This window comes from Fukomys damarensis, unplaced genomic scaffold (assembly GCF_012274545.1).
Source record: "Fukomys damarensis isolate Sample0158 unplaced genomic scaffold, DMR_v1.0_HiC HiC_scaffold_28, whole genome shotgun sequence".
Taxonomy (NCBI): domain Eukaryota; kingdom Metazoa; phylum Chordata; class Mammalia; order Rodentia; family Bathyergidae; genus Fukomys; species Fukomys damarensis.
The window spans coordinates 8372284-8388890 of record NW_022900940.1 but is presented as its reverse complement, the minus strand read 5'-3'; the positions used below and the strand labels follow the sequence as shown (position 1 = coordinate 8388890).

General features: G+C 33.3%; 1 long non-coding RNA gene across 1 annotated transcript in view; it reads right to left on the bottom strand.

The window, feature by feature from the left end:
- LOC104866134 overlaps positions 1 to 16607 on the bottom strand; it is a 294086-nt gene that overhangs the window by 260822 nt on the left and 16657 nt on the right. The gene's annotated exons all lie outside the window — the stretch shown is intronic.

Genomic DNA, 16607 nt, shown 5'->3' with positions numbered 1-16607 from the left:
AACTGGAGAGGAGTGGAGGAAAGAAAGCATGAAGGAAGAAGTAAAAGAATATGGTAGCAAATGAAAAAGACAAGAGACACAGCCGGGGGCATGACTGGGGAATATTGTTTCTTCCTCTCACCACTACCTTTGACTGTACAAAACTCTCTTGATCCAGGTCTGGTCTCTTTCATAGTTAGCATCAAAAGTTGTTCTCACTACCTCCCCGGAAGGCTCACAGCCATTCTGCCAATTTCGATGTTCTCCTGTTTCTTCTGTGGCAATGGATCCTATTTTCTTCTTCTCTCCTCTATCAGTACTGCTGTGGTCTTTCATTCTCATGTTGTGCCCTCTACATCCTTTACTTTTTTGTCTCTAGACTGTTGATTTCTAGGTTCTGAGCTCTTTGTCTTGGAGAAGCTGTACCACTGGCAGTTACTGCTTCACTATTTTTTCTGTCTTCTATTTCTATGATATTTTTCTTTCGGGCTTATTGTGCTGAGCATGATGATCTCCAGTTTCATCCATATTACTGCACATGACAGAATTTCATTCTTTTTAGGGTTTAATATCCCATTGTGTGTGTGTGTGTGTGTGTGTGTGTGTGTGTGTGTGTGTGTGACATAAATTTATCCATTCATATACTACCGGGCATCCAGATTGATTTCATGTTTTAGCTATCATGAATAGTGGTGTAGTAACATGCAAGTGCAAGTGTCTTTTTGGTATAATGATTTAATCTGCTTTACATATATCAAGCAGTAGAACTGCAACACAATATATTAATTATAGTTCTAGTTTTTTTATGAGGAATTCTGATTCTGTTTTCCATAGTAGATTTGCTATTTTTTGTGCCCACCATTAGTGCATAACAGTTCCCCGTTTCTCTACATCCCTGCCAACATTTGTTTTTTGTTTTTTGTTTTTTTCAGTCTTTTTGCTGTAGCTATTCTGACTATGGTGAGAAATTTCACTGTGGTTTTGATTTGTATTTCCATGATAATTATTGAGACTGAGCATTTTTCATATACTTGTTGGCCATTTGAAAATCTTAATTTGACATTTTGAGAAATGTCTCTTTAAATTTTTAGCCCATTTTTATTTGGATTATTTGTTAATTTGATGTTCAACTTTCAAAGGTCCTTACATATCCTGGGTATCAATTCCTTATCAAGTGAATAATTTGCAAATATTTTCTCCTATCCTGTAGGTTTTCTCTTAATTCCAATATTTACTTTCATAATTTGATAGAATTTTTCTATTTTTTTTTCTTTTGTTGCCTGTGCCTTTGGGGTCTTATCTAAAATAATTACCAATACCAACATCTTGAAGTGTTTTATTTATGTTCTCCTGTATTAACTTCATTGTTTAAGGTTTAACTGTTGGTAGTTGACACAATTTGAGTTCAGAAACTCCTTTTGTATAAAGTGAGAGGAAGAAATCTAGTTTCATTATTCTGCATACAATATACCCAATTATTCCAACACCAACTGTTGAAGAATATCTTCTCTATTGTATGTTCTTGGTTCCTTTGTGAAATATTGACTGTATGAATGTGGATTCATTTCTGGGTTCTGTATTCTCTTCCATTGGTCTATATGTCTGTTTTTATGTCACTATCAAGCTCTTTTGGTTATTCTACCTTTGTAGTATGCTTTAAAGTTAGGTATTGTAATGCCTACAGCTTTGTTTTTCTTGCTCAGAATGACTTTGCTCTGAGTTTTGTGGTTTCAGATCAATTCTGAGATTTTTTTCTATTTTTATGAAATATAATTGGCATTTTGATAGAAATCACATTGAATTTATAGGTCACATTAGGTAGAATGGTTATTTCAACAATATTATTTTTTTCTGTATGAACATGGGATAACTCTCCATTTTTTATTTCCTTTATTATTCTTTTTGGTTTTTTGAGACAGGGTTTCACTATGTAGCTGATACTGACCTGGAACTCACTATGTAGCCCAGGCTGGTCTCGAACTCACAGCTATCCTTCTGCCTCAGCTTCCCGAGTGCTGGGATTACAGGACTGCGCCACCATGCCCAGCTTATTATTCTTTATCAGTGTTTGTTGTTTTCATTATAAGGATCTTCATTTCCTCAGTTAAATGTATTCCTAAATTTCTCTGTAGTTAATCTTGAATAAAATTTTTTTCTTAAATTATTTTTAATAAGCGCATCTTGGTGTAGAAAATGCTATTTTGATGTGTTGATTTTGCATTGTGCAACTTTACTGAATTATTGTGTCAGTTCTACCAGCTTTTAGATGTAATACTTAGGCTTTTTCATGTATAAAACCATGTTATCTGCAAGTTTTCATAATTTAACTTTTTCCTTTCCAATGTAGATGTCCTTTATTTATTTTTGTTGCATAATTGCTCTTGCAACAGTACTTCTGGTATTACATTATATGAGTTGAGAAAGTTATTGTTCCTAATCTTAGACAAAAAACTTGTAGTTTTTCCACATTCGATATATTAGCTTTGGGTTTTCACACATAGGTTTTAGTATTTTGAGGTATGTTCCTTCTATACCTAATTTGTTTGTTTCACAAAAGTATGTTGAATTTTACTGAATATTTTTTCTAAATCTATTGAACTGATAATATGGTTTTGTCATCTGTTCATGTATTATATGATGTTTATTGATTTGTATACATTGAACATTCCTTACATTCCTGAGTCTAATTTAATCACAGCATATGGTCTTTTTGGTGTGCTTTGAATTCATTTTGCTAGTATTGTGCAGAGAACTTTTGCAATGTTTTTCACTGGTATCTATAGTTTCCTTTTGGTTGGCTTGTATCTTTGATTTTAGCATCAGGGTAATGCTGTCTCCCAAAGAGTTTGGCAGAGTTCCTTCCATTTAGTTTTTTGGAAATAATCAATACACAGTGATTTTTAAAAAATTTTTTTAAATGTGTGACTGTAAAAGATGCATGTCATTAACTTCCTTTAAAATTCTTTCTCCATCTTTGAACGCACTTATTGAGATGAAGAAGAACTGCCAGAACTGTTTCAGAAAGTGACAAAAATAATAGACATGTTCAAAGGAAGGGGAATAAATAGCAATGCGTCTTTTATCGTAATGTCTTTAAATTTAAACATTCACCATATGCTTCAAAAATACCTTATAAGAAGAACTGGAATTAGTTTTTCTTTAAATGTTTAGGTGACTTAAGCAATAATGCCAACTGGTACTAGACTTTTGATTTTTTTTTCCAATGGGACAGTTTTACTTACTGCTTCCATTTCATAATATTTCTTCTTCTCTGTTAAGTAGGTTGTAGTGTTCCAAATTTCTTCTAGTTCTTCCAGGTTTTTTTTTTTAGCATATAAGTATTCAGTGTATTTGATATCAATTATAACATCTTTTTTGTCTTTGATTTTTTTATTTGGATCTTATCCCTATTTTTCTTTATTTATTCTAATATTTTAAAAATTTATATTTTTAAAAACAATCGTTTCACTGATCTTTTGTATTTTTTAGTTCCAATTTTATTGATTTCTGCTCTAATATATTCTATCTCTAACAATTTTGAGATTTTTTTCTAAATGCTGCAGTGGATTTTTTAAGTTGTTTATTTGAGATCTTCTATTTTGATATATGTATTTTTTGCCATACATTCTCCTCTTGTTATTGCTTTTGTTGTAACAAACTTTGAATTTTTTGTTTTCATTTGTTTCTATAAGTCTTTTTTAAAAATTTTCTTTATATTTCCTTGTTAATTTTCTATCCAGATGATCTATCTATTGAGAAAGTGGGATGCTGAAGTCCCCAACTACATATGAAATATATGATTGCTTATACAATGTCATAAATGCATATTTTTGAGAAAATTATAATACTTAAATTACTTGAGCCTATGTATGTCATAGCGACAAATTTGTGAAGAGCTTTTCAATTATTTTGCATATATTCATTTGTGTGAAATTGATGTTTCTGGAATCACAAGTATATTTTGAAGAGTTATATCATCCTCATAATTAAGAGAACTTCATATTTAAGAGGACTTCATGTTTATATAAAAATTCAAGGAAGAAAAAAATTTTAGTGAGTCACTCCTCAGAATAACACTATGACTTCTTTACAGATCTTTAATGCAAAATTCCTCTACGACTTCTACACAAAATCTTCAGCTCATTTCATTAAGATACTTCCCATTTTATCAATCTATAAATTAATTTGATTAAGTTTATTCGGGGGAACAGAAAGAGACACTTGGTTTTGGCCACGCATAAAAACAAATTTGGTCTGTTAAAACTGAGACCTAGATTACTAGTTGAGGATCAGTCTACATATTTTCTGTATGCAAATTTCTAAGAAAATGACAAAAACTATATCAAAATTTCAGATGTATGGTCTTTCTTTCACAGCATATTTGCTGGTAAAACATTATCAAGACAATATTTATTTTCTTTTAAATCTTCCTACATTTAATGTTCCTTTTTTCATATTCAAATTTATTTTTTCCTCTTTTTTCTTCTTTTTCTGCTTCCCATCTGGCATTCAGATTCACAGGGATATAAAATTTTATGAGCTTTCAAGCTTTAAGGTGATTTTACTGATTTTCTTTTTTGGTCATTACTTTGTTTTATTTTGCTATCTATTGCTTTTGCCTACTACAATATCTTGTGACCAAGATTTTTCCTCTTTTTTTTTTTCATGGGTGGGGGTTGTGGAGTTTCTTTTACTGGTATATATATCCTTGAATAATTCTTTCAGTCAAGCCATATGACAAAATTGTAGTCTAACTGACACTAACAGGTCTGAAGAGATCCTCAAAGGGGACCTCAATTCAACCTGCAGAGTTAGTTGGTGGATTCTTGTCACAAAATAATTTCAGGGTACGTAAGTGTGAGACACAGTGAGATATGTTACACAATTAGAAAGTAAGAGAGGATAGGAAAAGAACTGCGGCTTGAGCTGAGGGGTTTAGACTGGCCTGTTCACAAAAGAATGATATCAGCTTTTTAGGATTAGCTGAATTGGGCATTGGTTCGGGAGATTGCTATCTCAGTTCAGGTTTGTTGTTCCCAAGGAATCCTTATAGCTTGAGATAATTTTGTTCCCATGAGATAACTTCTTGCTTTAGAGGGGGTAGCCTAAGTTCCTGTCATGGTATAGGTGTTCTTACATGGGGGGCTGACCTTTTCACAGAGAGGCTGAGAGATTCTGCATTCTCTGGAATCTGACATGATTATAGGTTTACAATTTCTAGGCATCATTCCAGGGGGCCTCGAACTGGACATTGTAAAAGCTGCCCATTTGATGTTCCTGCAAATCCTTAAAATTAGTCATTCCTATCTTGGTGTCCTAGGTCTTGAGGGAGGATGAGATAGGCTAGGAAAATTTTAGATAATAAACTTTATAACATAGATATTCCTCATGTGATTACTATGTCTATATGCTGAGCTAAGCAGAGATCTGATCCAAAATTTTAATGTAATAAAGGTGACAAAAAATGAATTATAATTTCCTTATTTCCTTTTTACCTATATTTATTTCTTCTACTCTAACTTTCATGATTTTAAAAAGTTTTTTGTCATATAGTTGAATCTTTCTTTGCAGAAGGAATATTTTGGAATTGAAATTATTTTCCTCTCATTACTCACTTTTATCTGTTGTCGATAAAATAACCTTAATTTCATTTATATTTTTATTTCCTTGCAAATAATTTGTTTTGCTTTGTTCTGTTTTTATTCCTCATTTTTTAGATATCTTTTAATCCACGATATTTTGAATTTTCATCAAGATTTTTTAAAAATAGTGTTTTTGTTTATTCGTTTTGCTTTGCTTCATTCATTCTGCTGGCTGTCAGAATTTTTTCCTGGTTATTTCATTGTTGCTTCATCTCTCTCAATCTCTAGATCATTCCTCTCCTATTAACTTTTCATGCTTGGTTTTCATCTGTTTTGTCTTTTGTACTAGACTACCAGAAAGTCCCTGGGCTTCCTTTTTCAATTCTTTAATTTCCTCTTTAATTGAGCTCATTCCCCTATCTTTATTCTCCACATGAATTGCTTTTTAAAAAGAATTTTGAGATCTTGAATAGGTTATTTTTCAAGCCTGTTTTTGTGATTATGATGCTAATCCTCCCTGGTCTCCCAGAGACCACTTAATCTAAAAGGCCTTCTTATTCCTTTTTTCACTGTTTTTTCTTTGGGAAAAAAAGGAGGAGTGCTAGAGCTGAATTTTTAAAAGAACAAGTTTATTCACATCACATTTAATTTTCAAAACCTGAAATATAAGAGGAATATTATTTTATATGCATCCTTAAATGGCCATCTATGAAGATTAAAATAAGCATAGAGTTTACACTTACTCTATACTTAAGTTTTATAAGACACTGTTGTGTGCTGAACTGTGGACCCAAAATTCACCTCTTGAAGTCTCCATCCCCAGCATCTTTGTCAGTTTTCTTCAAATATTTAAAAATTATCTGCTATTTGTTGCAATTTGAGAAGCTGACTGTGGTTATAGAAATTTGTTACTGACAATCTTGGGCAAAGGAGCAGAATAAGCTTCTGAAGAGGATGTGTCACTAGCTCCGCTGATGCAGAAAACAGGCCTCGGGAACCTGTGGTGCATTTTTCTCTATTCGTCTTTGTTCTAATTTCACTCTCAATTCACTTTCTCTGTCAATTTGTATCTGTCCTCCAATGTTTCACTTATGTCTGAAAGTTTTGAGATATAAACTCTCTCCCCCTTTCCTGATCTCTCTGGGATTAGAGGTAGAAGGGGATGTTACAGGCAGTCACTGCTGTTGCCCTCGGAATCCAGATTCCTTAGCATGCATTTCATGTATGTTCTAATTCTTTAGTTTCCTTTGCCAAAATTGCCTTTCTTATTTTCATTTCAAAATGGTACAGAAGGTCCATTTTTAAGATGATCACAAATTGTTTTCAGAAACTGATGTAAGAGAAATAAGTACATAACTTTAGCACATCATATAGTCCCATATATATCTTCCTAGCAGGATTCTTGCAGTCATGAAGTTGGACAATATATTTAGAAAACATAAAATGTGGGTGCTGTGGCAAATATTGTGACTACAATAATGACTTTCATGTTCAATACCTAGAAATATTGCACCATATTCTAATTTCTTATTTTATCATAATAGGCAGTCATCTGTTCAGTGGATTGATGAGTCAAAATTTGCTAAATGAATGACCTTATCCACATCATATCTTATTTTCAAAGCCAATACATTTATAAGTTGAGTATCATATTTTATATGCATTCTAAAAGCATCTATAAAGATAAAATTAGACATATGATTTAAATTTATTCCACACTTAAGATATGTAAGATACTATTATGGGCTGGATAGTATCCCCAAAATGCAAATGATGAAACCCTAGTGCCCAGGACATAACAATGCAACCATCTGAGAAGATAAGGTCTTTAAGCAGTAATTAAGTTAAAATGAAATCTTTAATGTTGTTCCTTATTAAATATGCCTCATATCCTTTTAACAAAAAGAAACAGAGCTTGGAAAGGAAGACAGAGGAAAACCACATGTGAGGGCAGAGAGAGATACAGGCATTTATGAGCCAAGGAGGGCTTAGGAGAAGGCAAATCAGCCAACACTCTTTATCCTGCCCCGAGAACTGTGAGAAAAATGAAGTACTGTTTTGTAAGCACCGCCTCCTCTGCTAAGGTTCCTTAGCAGCCCCAAAATGCTGCTATCAATATATTGTTGCATTTCCTTTAAACCTTAAGATGGCATGATTAAAGTAGATCCATTATCCTTCTCAAATTATAGGTTCAGTAACTAAAGTGTACTTATTTACTGTAAAGTTAGTGACTTATAGTAGTGCAACCAATCTTTCTTCTTGCAGAATTAAAACATTATTCCCATTAGAAAATAAACCATTTTCCTCTCCATACTCTAGCGATTTCCTCTCTATTTTAGGTATCTCATATTAGTCGAATCATTCAGTACAAGTATTTGTATTCTTGTAACAGGCATATTTCACTTGACATAATGTTCTCAACATTCATCTGTGTTACAGCATGTGTCAGGATTCTCCTTTTTTTTTTTTTTTTTTTTTTTTTTTTGGTACCAGGGATCGAACTCAGGTCCTTGTGCTTGCGAGGCAGGTGCCGGAAACACTGAGCTAAATCCCTGGCCTGAGGAGTCTCCTTCTTTTTAAAAATCAGATCTCCCAAAATAAAAGACCAAATCAAAAAACCAGAAACGGAAATGAGTACATACTTCTCAGAGGAAGTACAAATGCTCAATAAATACATAGAAAACTCTGAACATCTCAGGCCATTAGAGAAATGCAAATTAAAACAACATGAAATTTCCACTTTAATCCTGAAAGCATGCGTCATCAAGAAATCAAATAATAACAAATGCTGGAGAGGCTTCAGGGGAAACAGGAATGCTTCTATGTTGTTAACAGGAATGTCAAGTAGTATAACCATTAGAGAAATCAGTATGGGAATTCCTCAAAACACTAAAACCAGAAATCCCATTCATCCTAGATATTTCCCTTGCAGGTATATTTCTGAAAGAGTTAAAGACATCATGTTTCAGTGATACATGTTTAATCATTTCTATAGCAGCACAGTTCATAATAGCTAAGTTTTGAAAGCAGGCTATAAGGCCATTAACAGATGAATGGATAAAGAAAATGTGGTATATATACAAGATGGAGTACTAATCTACCATAAAGAAGGATAAGGTTGAATCAGTTGTAGAAATTTAATTTTTGGGGGGGTACTGGGGATCGAAATTGCATCCTTGCTCTTGTGAGGCAGGCGGTGGAAACACTGAGCTAAATCCTCAGCCCCAGTTGTAGGAATTTGGATACACCTTGAGACCATTATAGTCAAGTGGAATAAATAAGATATACAACCTTAAATATTGCACTATTTCTCTTATATGAGTAATGCAAAATATAAGAGAAAAATAATGATGATAGGTAGATGATAGGAAATAAGAAGATATATCTTTTGGAACACAGAAAAGGACCAAGAGATAGAGGTAGAGAGAAGAGGAGACAGGGAAAGGGATTGAAAAAAGATGTATTTTATACATAAACAAACTCCCCACAAGGAATGTAATCACTATGTACTAATAAAAATAAAATTAAAAAGAATTTATCTTCTTTTTAAGGCTTATTAATGGTGCAGTGGATGTGTGTGTGTGTCTGAGAGAGAGAGAGAGAGAGAGAGAGAGAGAGAGAGAGATTTTTAATCAATTCAGTTGTCCATAAACACTTGTTTGCTTCTACTTTTTGGCTGCGATATTATGGATAATGCTGCTCTGAACACAGATATACAACTACCTATTTGAATCCCTGTTTTCAGTTCAGTGGTGCAGTGTGTGTGTGTGTGTCTGAGAGAGAGAGAGAGAGAGAGAGAGAGAGAGAGAGAGATTTTTAATCAATTCAGTTGTCCATAAACACTTGTTTGCTTCTACTTTTTGGCTGCGATATTATGGATAATGCTGCTCTGAACACAGATATACAACTACCTATTTGAATCCCTGTTTTCAGTTCTTTGGGGAATATATCCAGAGGTGGAATTCTTGGATCATATCATTATTCTATTTTAATTTTTTTAGGAATGGTCATAACGTTTTTCATAATTGCTATGTTACTTTACATTTCTAGCATCAGTGCAAAAGAGTTCAAATTTTTTCACATCTTCACAAATACTTATTTTCTTACTAACATAGTCCTCCTTACTAATTTTGAATTTTAAAAACATTATTATAAGCCAAAATGTGTATTTAAAATTAAGAAATATAGTTGACAAATAGGCTTGCATATCTGTCTAATTTACACATCTGGGGATTAAGAAGTAAAGATTAAAGACACCAAATAAAACTGCCCATATCTATGTGCTTAGCCCCCATTCTATGTAGCCTTAATTTGATAGAGGAAGATTGAACTGTGATCTAAACCCAGCATAGCTCATTAAATTAACCAAGTTTTTTTCTCATTTATAACTCCAATTGAAATGTAAACTGTGTAATTCAAGGGACTGTCTCCTTTATGTGCCAATGTTATGTCATTTCCTAGTTTATCCTGACAGTTGAAAGAGAGGAAAATGTAATAATACTTTCATTATTGAAAAAATACACATATCATTTAGAATAGCTAGTTCAACAAGTTCTGGAAGTATTTGTTTTTGTTTTGTTTTTTTTATACCTTTCAAAATGTTGTTCATGTATAGAAGCAAAAAGAAGCTTCAAAAAATATAAAATTGCAAAAGTCATTGAATAGATAAAAGAGATAGTTTATATTATGTTAATGAAAATATAATCTTTTAGTGTAATATTTTACTGAATTTTAGTTGATAAGCTCTGCAAGTGTAAAAAAAAAGGTTTGATATATAAAGATTATATTCCCATAGAAGAAAAAGGGAAAACTGCATAAGATAACAGAAAAAAAATAAAGGCAGATGGGGAGTAAATTACCCTTCAGATTCACTGCAGCATGATAAAGGGAGATAGATCTGAAAGTTGTCTTCAGTGTTTCTTTCCAGATTGTGAGGAAATATTCTGGCTCTAACTGCTCTTAAGGTGATTTGTTACCGGTAATGAGATGATTATATTTAGACTATGAGTTCAAGGTAGAATAAAACAGTGTTCCACAGTTAATCAGTGAAATGATTATTCATGTAAGATTTCACAAAGGGAAGTTCAAAATATGTCCTATAGAATATTAAATAACTACACTTACCTAGAAGTTTAGTTTACTTTTAAAATAAGTTTCTTGACATTCTGGCCACCATATCTGCAATAGTAAGGGGTACATTTCAGATAAATTATGGTGGCCTTTAGACAACCTTCAAAAAAATTAAGCAGAAGCGAACATATTTCTTGGAGGGCTCAATTATAAGGATTTTAGGTCAACAGACAAACCACCTCATCCAAATTCCACCCCTTAGTGACAAGTATAGTATGTGGCACACTAATATGGGCCAAGTCACACGGGCAACTGTTCCTTTGTACATTGTTCAAGCACCTGCTTGACCACAGCTTCCAAATTTTCAGCAGGCATTTTGCTGCTTCTGTTTCATTCTTCTTTAAAACTCCCCCTATTTCCTGATGTCAGGGACATGTGTTGAGAGTTTTTCCTGTTGCACTGATCTTGTAATGAGGATCCCCTGAAGGCCCCTGTGTTAAGAGCTTGCCTCCAGCCCATGGTGCTCTTGGAAGGCAGTGGAGCCTTCAAGTAGGCGGGGCCTAGGGAAACTCTGAGGTCATTGTTAGGATGCCCTTAAAGGGGCCTGTGGAACCTCTGTCTTACTGTCTTGCTCTATGTCACTTCCAGCCATGAGGTGAGCAATTTTCCTCCTCCAGCATCCAGCAAAGATGCACTGCCAAGGGCCCAAAGCAATGGCAGCAAATATCCGCAGACAGAAATGTATAAACTGTGAGCCAAGCAAACTTTCCTCTTTATAACAAACTGATCATCTAAGTTACTGTTATATTAACAGAAAGATGATCAACACCAACCTGAACAAAGTACTCTCTCTCTCTCTCTTGCAGTTTGAGTTTTGGAGAATTACTGACAGTTCAACACAAATATTAAAATGACAAACTTTTATTAAAAGAAACACAATAATAGACCCTCCAGTCCTTCATAATATTGAAATAAAAATTTTATACTTACATGTTTTAATGTTATTTTTAGAAAAAAATTACAAATGACTTTTGTTTCAATAAGATGTGACCTCTCCAGGTTGCCAGTTGGCTTAAAAAACTAACTAATTAAAAATATGATACTACATAGCCTTGGTAAGAGTTTTCGGTTATAAAAAGCCAGAAAGACTTACAGGAGAGCAAAAGGCCCAGGAAGCACAGTATCTATCATTTCTTTAAACATAGTTCAGACAATAAAGAACTAATGGAACGAAAGGTCTTTTTCATAAAAAATAAGTTTAAGCTCTACCTCAGTGTCGTTCTATACCATACTCTCTCTGCTCGGTGCATCCCAGCTTTGCTGGTCTTCTTTCAATATTTCTTAATTTTTTAAAAGTTATCTCCCTTCCCAGGGCATTTGCACATACTCCTATCAGGATATTTATTTTTATGCTTGCAATGTTCTTGTCTTAGGTTTCTGAATGTCTTCTTCTCTTTCAGATCTCAATCTATATGGAATCTCCTTACAGAACACAGACAGCCCTTATCTCTCCGATTAAATTAGTTGCCCCGTGTCATTCTACATTTCTCATTTTCTACACTCAAAGCCACTTAATATTCTTAAGTAGACTCTTCATGATATGAAATATGTATACTTATTTGTCTTTGCTGATGTCAGACAAGCTCCTGCACTTGACTCTTAGTTTCAAATTGGAAAGAATTATATTTTTACCTTTGTTTCTTCTATCACCAGTGTTATCTGGCTACGTAAGAGGCTCTACATCAATACCTAGTGAACAAATGAAAGAATGACATGAAGTATCAACCCATTTGCACATCTAGAAACAAATAGGATGCTAAGAAACTTAGAAATGTGAGTCAAGGTGAGAACAGTCTTTAGTGTTACTTGGTTACAGAAGTAATGAAGGTCTGATGTTCTTTCTAAAATAAGTATTAAGAAATATTGCATAAGCTTTAAACTGAAATAAAAGCTTTCAGGGTACACTGTGACTTGGAACACTGGATTTGGTTCAGGGCAGAGCACTTCAGTGATTACTACTTTTAACATAAAGATCAAAATGGATTACATTTTTCTCTTTAATTCTTTAATTTTCTTTAATGTGGAAAGATTTCTGGAATGGAATTCAGAGTCCTAGGGTTAGTCCTCTCCTTTGCTGCCTGAGGCCTGAGGCAAGAAATAACTTAACTTCTTTAATTTTCAGTTTCTTCACCTTAAAAGAGTAGTAGCTATTAGAAGGCCCTTCATTGACTTTCAAGTTTTGTTATTTTTCCCACTGACAACACTTAAGTTTTGCTGTTTTGTCTCACAACTGGTTCACCAAGCCATCAGCAAAATAAAAGGCATGAAGCAAATTAACTTAATCTTCCATTACTTAGGGTATCATTTTCAATATTCATGAAAATTACTTAAGAATACATTCAGACATGTACATATATTTATCATTCCCTGAATATTATGTACCAACTTTTTCACTCCAACTTCTGTGTTAAGTGTTTAGAACAAAACAATGAATAGACCTGATGTGACTTTTGTATCCTAGACAGAGATCTACGAACTGTTACCAGAATTTGGGCTGAGTGGTAATCTGGAGTCGAGTGGTTTCTCGACTCCAAGAAGATTTGCAAGGAGGACCACAGAAGAAAGAAAGTAGTCATTTATAGAACACTCTCTATTATAGAATAAATATAGATGGAGTATTTCTATAATAAAAACAAGTATATTTTACTGCCCTAGAATTCTGGGAGCAGTCAGGATCTATGGCTACTGAGGCCACAGTCAACTGTGAACCTTTATGTTTACAAATGAAGTTTTTAAAAAAATTTATATGGTCCTAGTCCAAACAAATATGGTAGCCAATGTCCACTGAGGGGGTCAAAGCTGCAGTGTAAATGCATGTGAATGAGGCATCAGGTCAAGCGTAGTCAACAAAAGAGTCAACATAGGGTTTTGACACCCCCACTGCAGTGTGACTGAGTAGGCTCTAAAAATGTGAGGCTGGGTAGGTGGGAGAACCTGAAAGGGGCTTCAAGTGCTTTTCTCAGGAAATTTGGGGACCACAGCTCATGCAATTAGACCATCATATGAAGAACTTCCTCCCTGATCTCTGCTGCCTGTCTCATTTCCAGCTCATATCTAGCTAACGGCCTTTTCTATCAGAACCAGTGTGCTCCCACTCTTCTATCTACATGATACTGAAAAAGAATCCTGTATCTACCTATAGTTTTACTTGGGTATGCAGTACCATTATAACAAACCATAGTTTTCAAAAGATGTGAAAAAATTAGGTAAACTCCAACCTGTATGGGTTTTTCTGCACTGTTGTAGTTCTGGACTTCATATAATGAAGTCAGTTTGCAGGCTTTAGCATATATTTCTCTCATGGATTAATAGTTCGAACAATATGAAACCATCGCATCTGTAAATCAGTGATGGTTGAATAGTGGCAGTTTCACCTGGTTGAATTATGTAAATAATTTTAAGTGGAATAAAGACGTTATTATGTGTATTATTTATTAAATTTACAAATTCCAGAGGAATATTATCAATTTCCTTATTAGAGGCTATTTTAAAAACTTTTGAAGTGCATCTCATTATAATATTTTAAAAGTATCTCCTAATATAGAATAATGGTTTTGTGTAGAAAGACAGGAAACTTCAGAATGTGTTTCTCAATTTTTTGAGACATGGGTATGAAACACTATATATGTCACAATGTTTAGTATATAAAAATGACGATTAAGAGAAAAATCAACTTTAGAAGAGACATTAACACTCTAAGAATAATAGATCTTCCCAGATACTTGAAAATAGAAATAATGACTTAAACTAGAAATTGCGGTTTATATTGAACCAGTGTATTTTCATGGATTAAGTCCTCATACAATAAAGACTATATTCTTAGCACTGTTTTGTATATATGTGAAACATTTTTATTGGAAATACAAAACCCAAATTCTCAGTCATCTAGAAGTTTTTCTCACCCCCTTGCTCATGCCCTAGGATGAGGCCTTCACTCTCATCTGCTTGAGCTAATAAAACTGCCTACATATGACTATTTTGAACCTGCAGAAAGAGAGTAAAATATGGCTATAATTTTTAAACTCCAGGCAACTGTTAGTGGCCCAAAAAGTTGTTATGTGAGTCCTAGTAGGGCCAATTAAAGAATAAAAATCAGATATATTCCAATTTAAGATCTTGCTTTATTATGTAAGAAAATGAACTGGGACTATCAACACAAGTGTACTGGAATGGAATAGATTTTAATCCTCAGGTGAAAAAATTGCAAGAGGGACCTGGGTATATAAAGGTTAATCAATTCAGTCCAAATTTGTATTTTAGGGATAAATATGCGACATAATTAACAAATTAATAGAAATGAAATAAATTAGTCCTAACCATGGAGAAAGCATCATTTTATACTGACATATTTGAAAAAGAAATTTTGCAATTAATTATACATGAACTGAACATAATCTGATATGAGAAAGAAAGATATTCTAGCCAAATTATAGTACATGAGCAATTGGGCAAAGATGGCCTTTTAAAAAAAAAGACTTTAAAGGCATGGGGTCTACTAAAATGGTATAAATTGTGAAACAAGAAAAAGGAAGTGGAGGTCAGATTATATGAAATCCTATTGCACCAACATTTAAAAACACAACTATATGAAGTTTGTGTTTCTTTTTCCTCTTTCTCCACCCAATGTACTTTGTAGAAAGACTATCAACAAAGGTCGCATATTTCTGTTTGATATATATTAAATATTAGTCAAAAAATTAAAATATTATATTTATGTTCTTATATTATTGATATATAATTCTAAAACCATTCTAAGCATGTGGCTTTATGCTGAAAAACAGTAACAGAAAGAAACAGGAGGTGGGGAGAGACAGAAGGGCAGACAGAGAAAATGATCAGAATTTATCATATTGGTCTAGAGGGTCCTTCCTCAGCAGTAAACCATTCTTTTTTTTTCATTTAACATTTGAGGATTATTTATCAAATGATGTCAGACTAGCTCAGTAAGTGTTAGTAGATGTGATTCAGAACACAGCAGACAAGGGCTGTGAAAGCTTGAATCTGAACTTTTACAAGTTGAAGAAAAATTGCAGTCATAAGATAATGATTGACAGATGAACCACTGTTCTAAATAAGAACACCAGAGTCTGTCTGATGTTTGGAAATAGAACTGATGACCTGAAAATTAACCTCAAATTAGAAAATATCAAGTTTGTGTTGCAACAGGAGGTGGCAAGACAGTGATATCAGCTGAATATTTTTTAAATGTGGATTTTAATAGATGCTGCAGGAAATGGATAAGTCTGAACACTTTCAACAATATATTATGAAAACCAGCATAGGCTAGGATAGCCACAGAGATGCTGGTATGTATATGTGTATAAAGACTTAGAAATGAGCTCTCTTGGAATCTAATATTCTTTCATTTAAAGGATTTATCATTCTGTTAGAATTTCACTCTGATTAAAATGTTCACCTTTTATGAATAAAAGCAGAAGAATACTTTAGAGACAACTCTATTGTTCTATTTTATGAAAAGCATATGGAATTTACATTTATGTTTTTAATTACATTTGAAATAATTTTAGTTTGTCTTTGCCATTACATGGAGATTTTTAAACATAAGTATATATTCTGGCACCTGCCTCACAAGCTCAAAGTTCCCAAGTTCAATCCCCGGTACCAAAAAAAAAAAAAAAGTATTTACAAGTGGATACTGACAATATGATTCTTTGTAATGTATAAGAGGAAGTTATAGCATTTAAATTTACTTTTTAAGCACAAAAAAATTGTTTCCTTGGAATTCAAGTACTATATAAGCTGACATTCTCTTCTGTGGAATAAAGAACAGAAAATTTTTCAGTTTGTGTCATTCTTAATGGAAAGTATAACTTCAGTCTCTTTGCTCCAAATATTTAATATTTCCTTTTCTTGATATTTTGCATTCTTATCAAATGAAATTTAGTGAACATATTC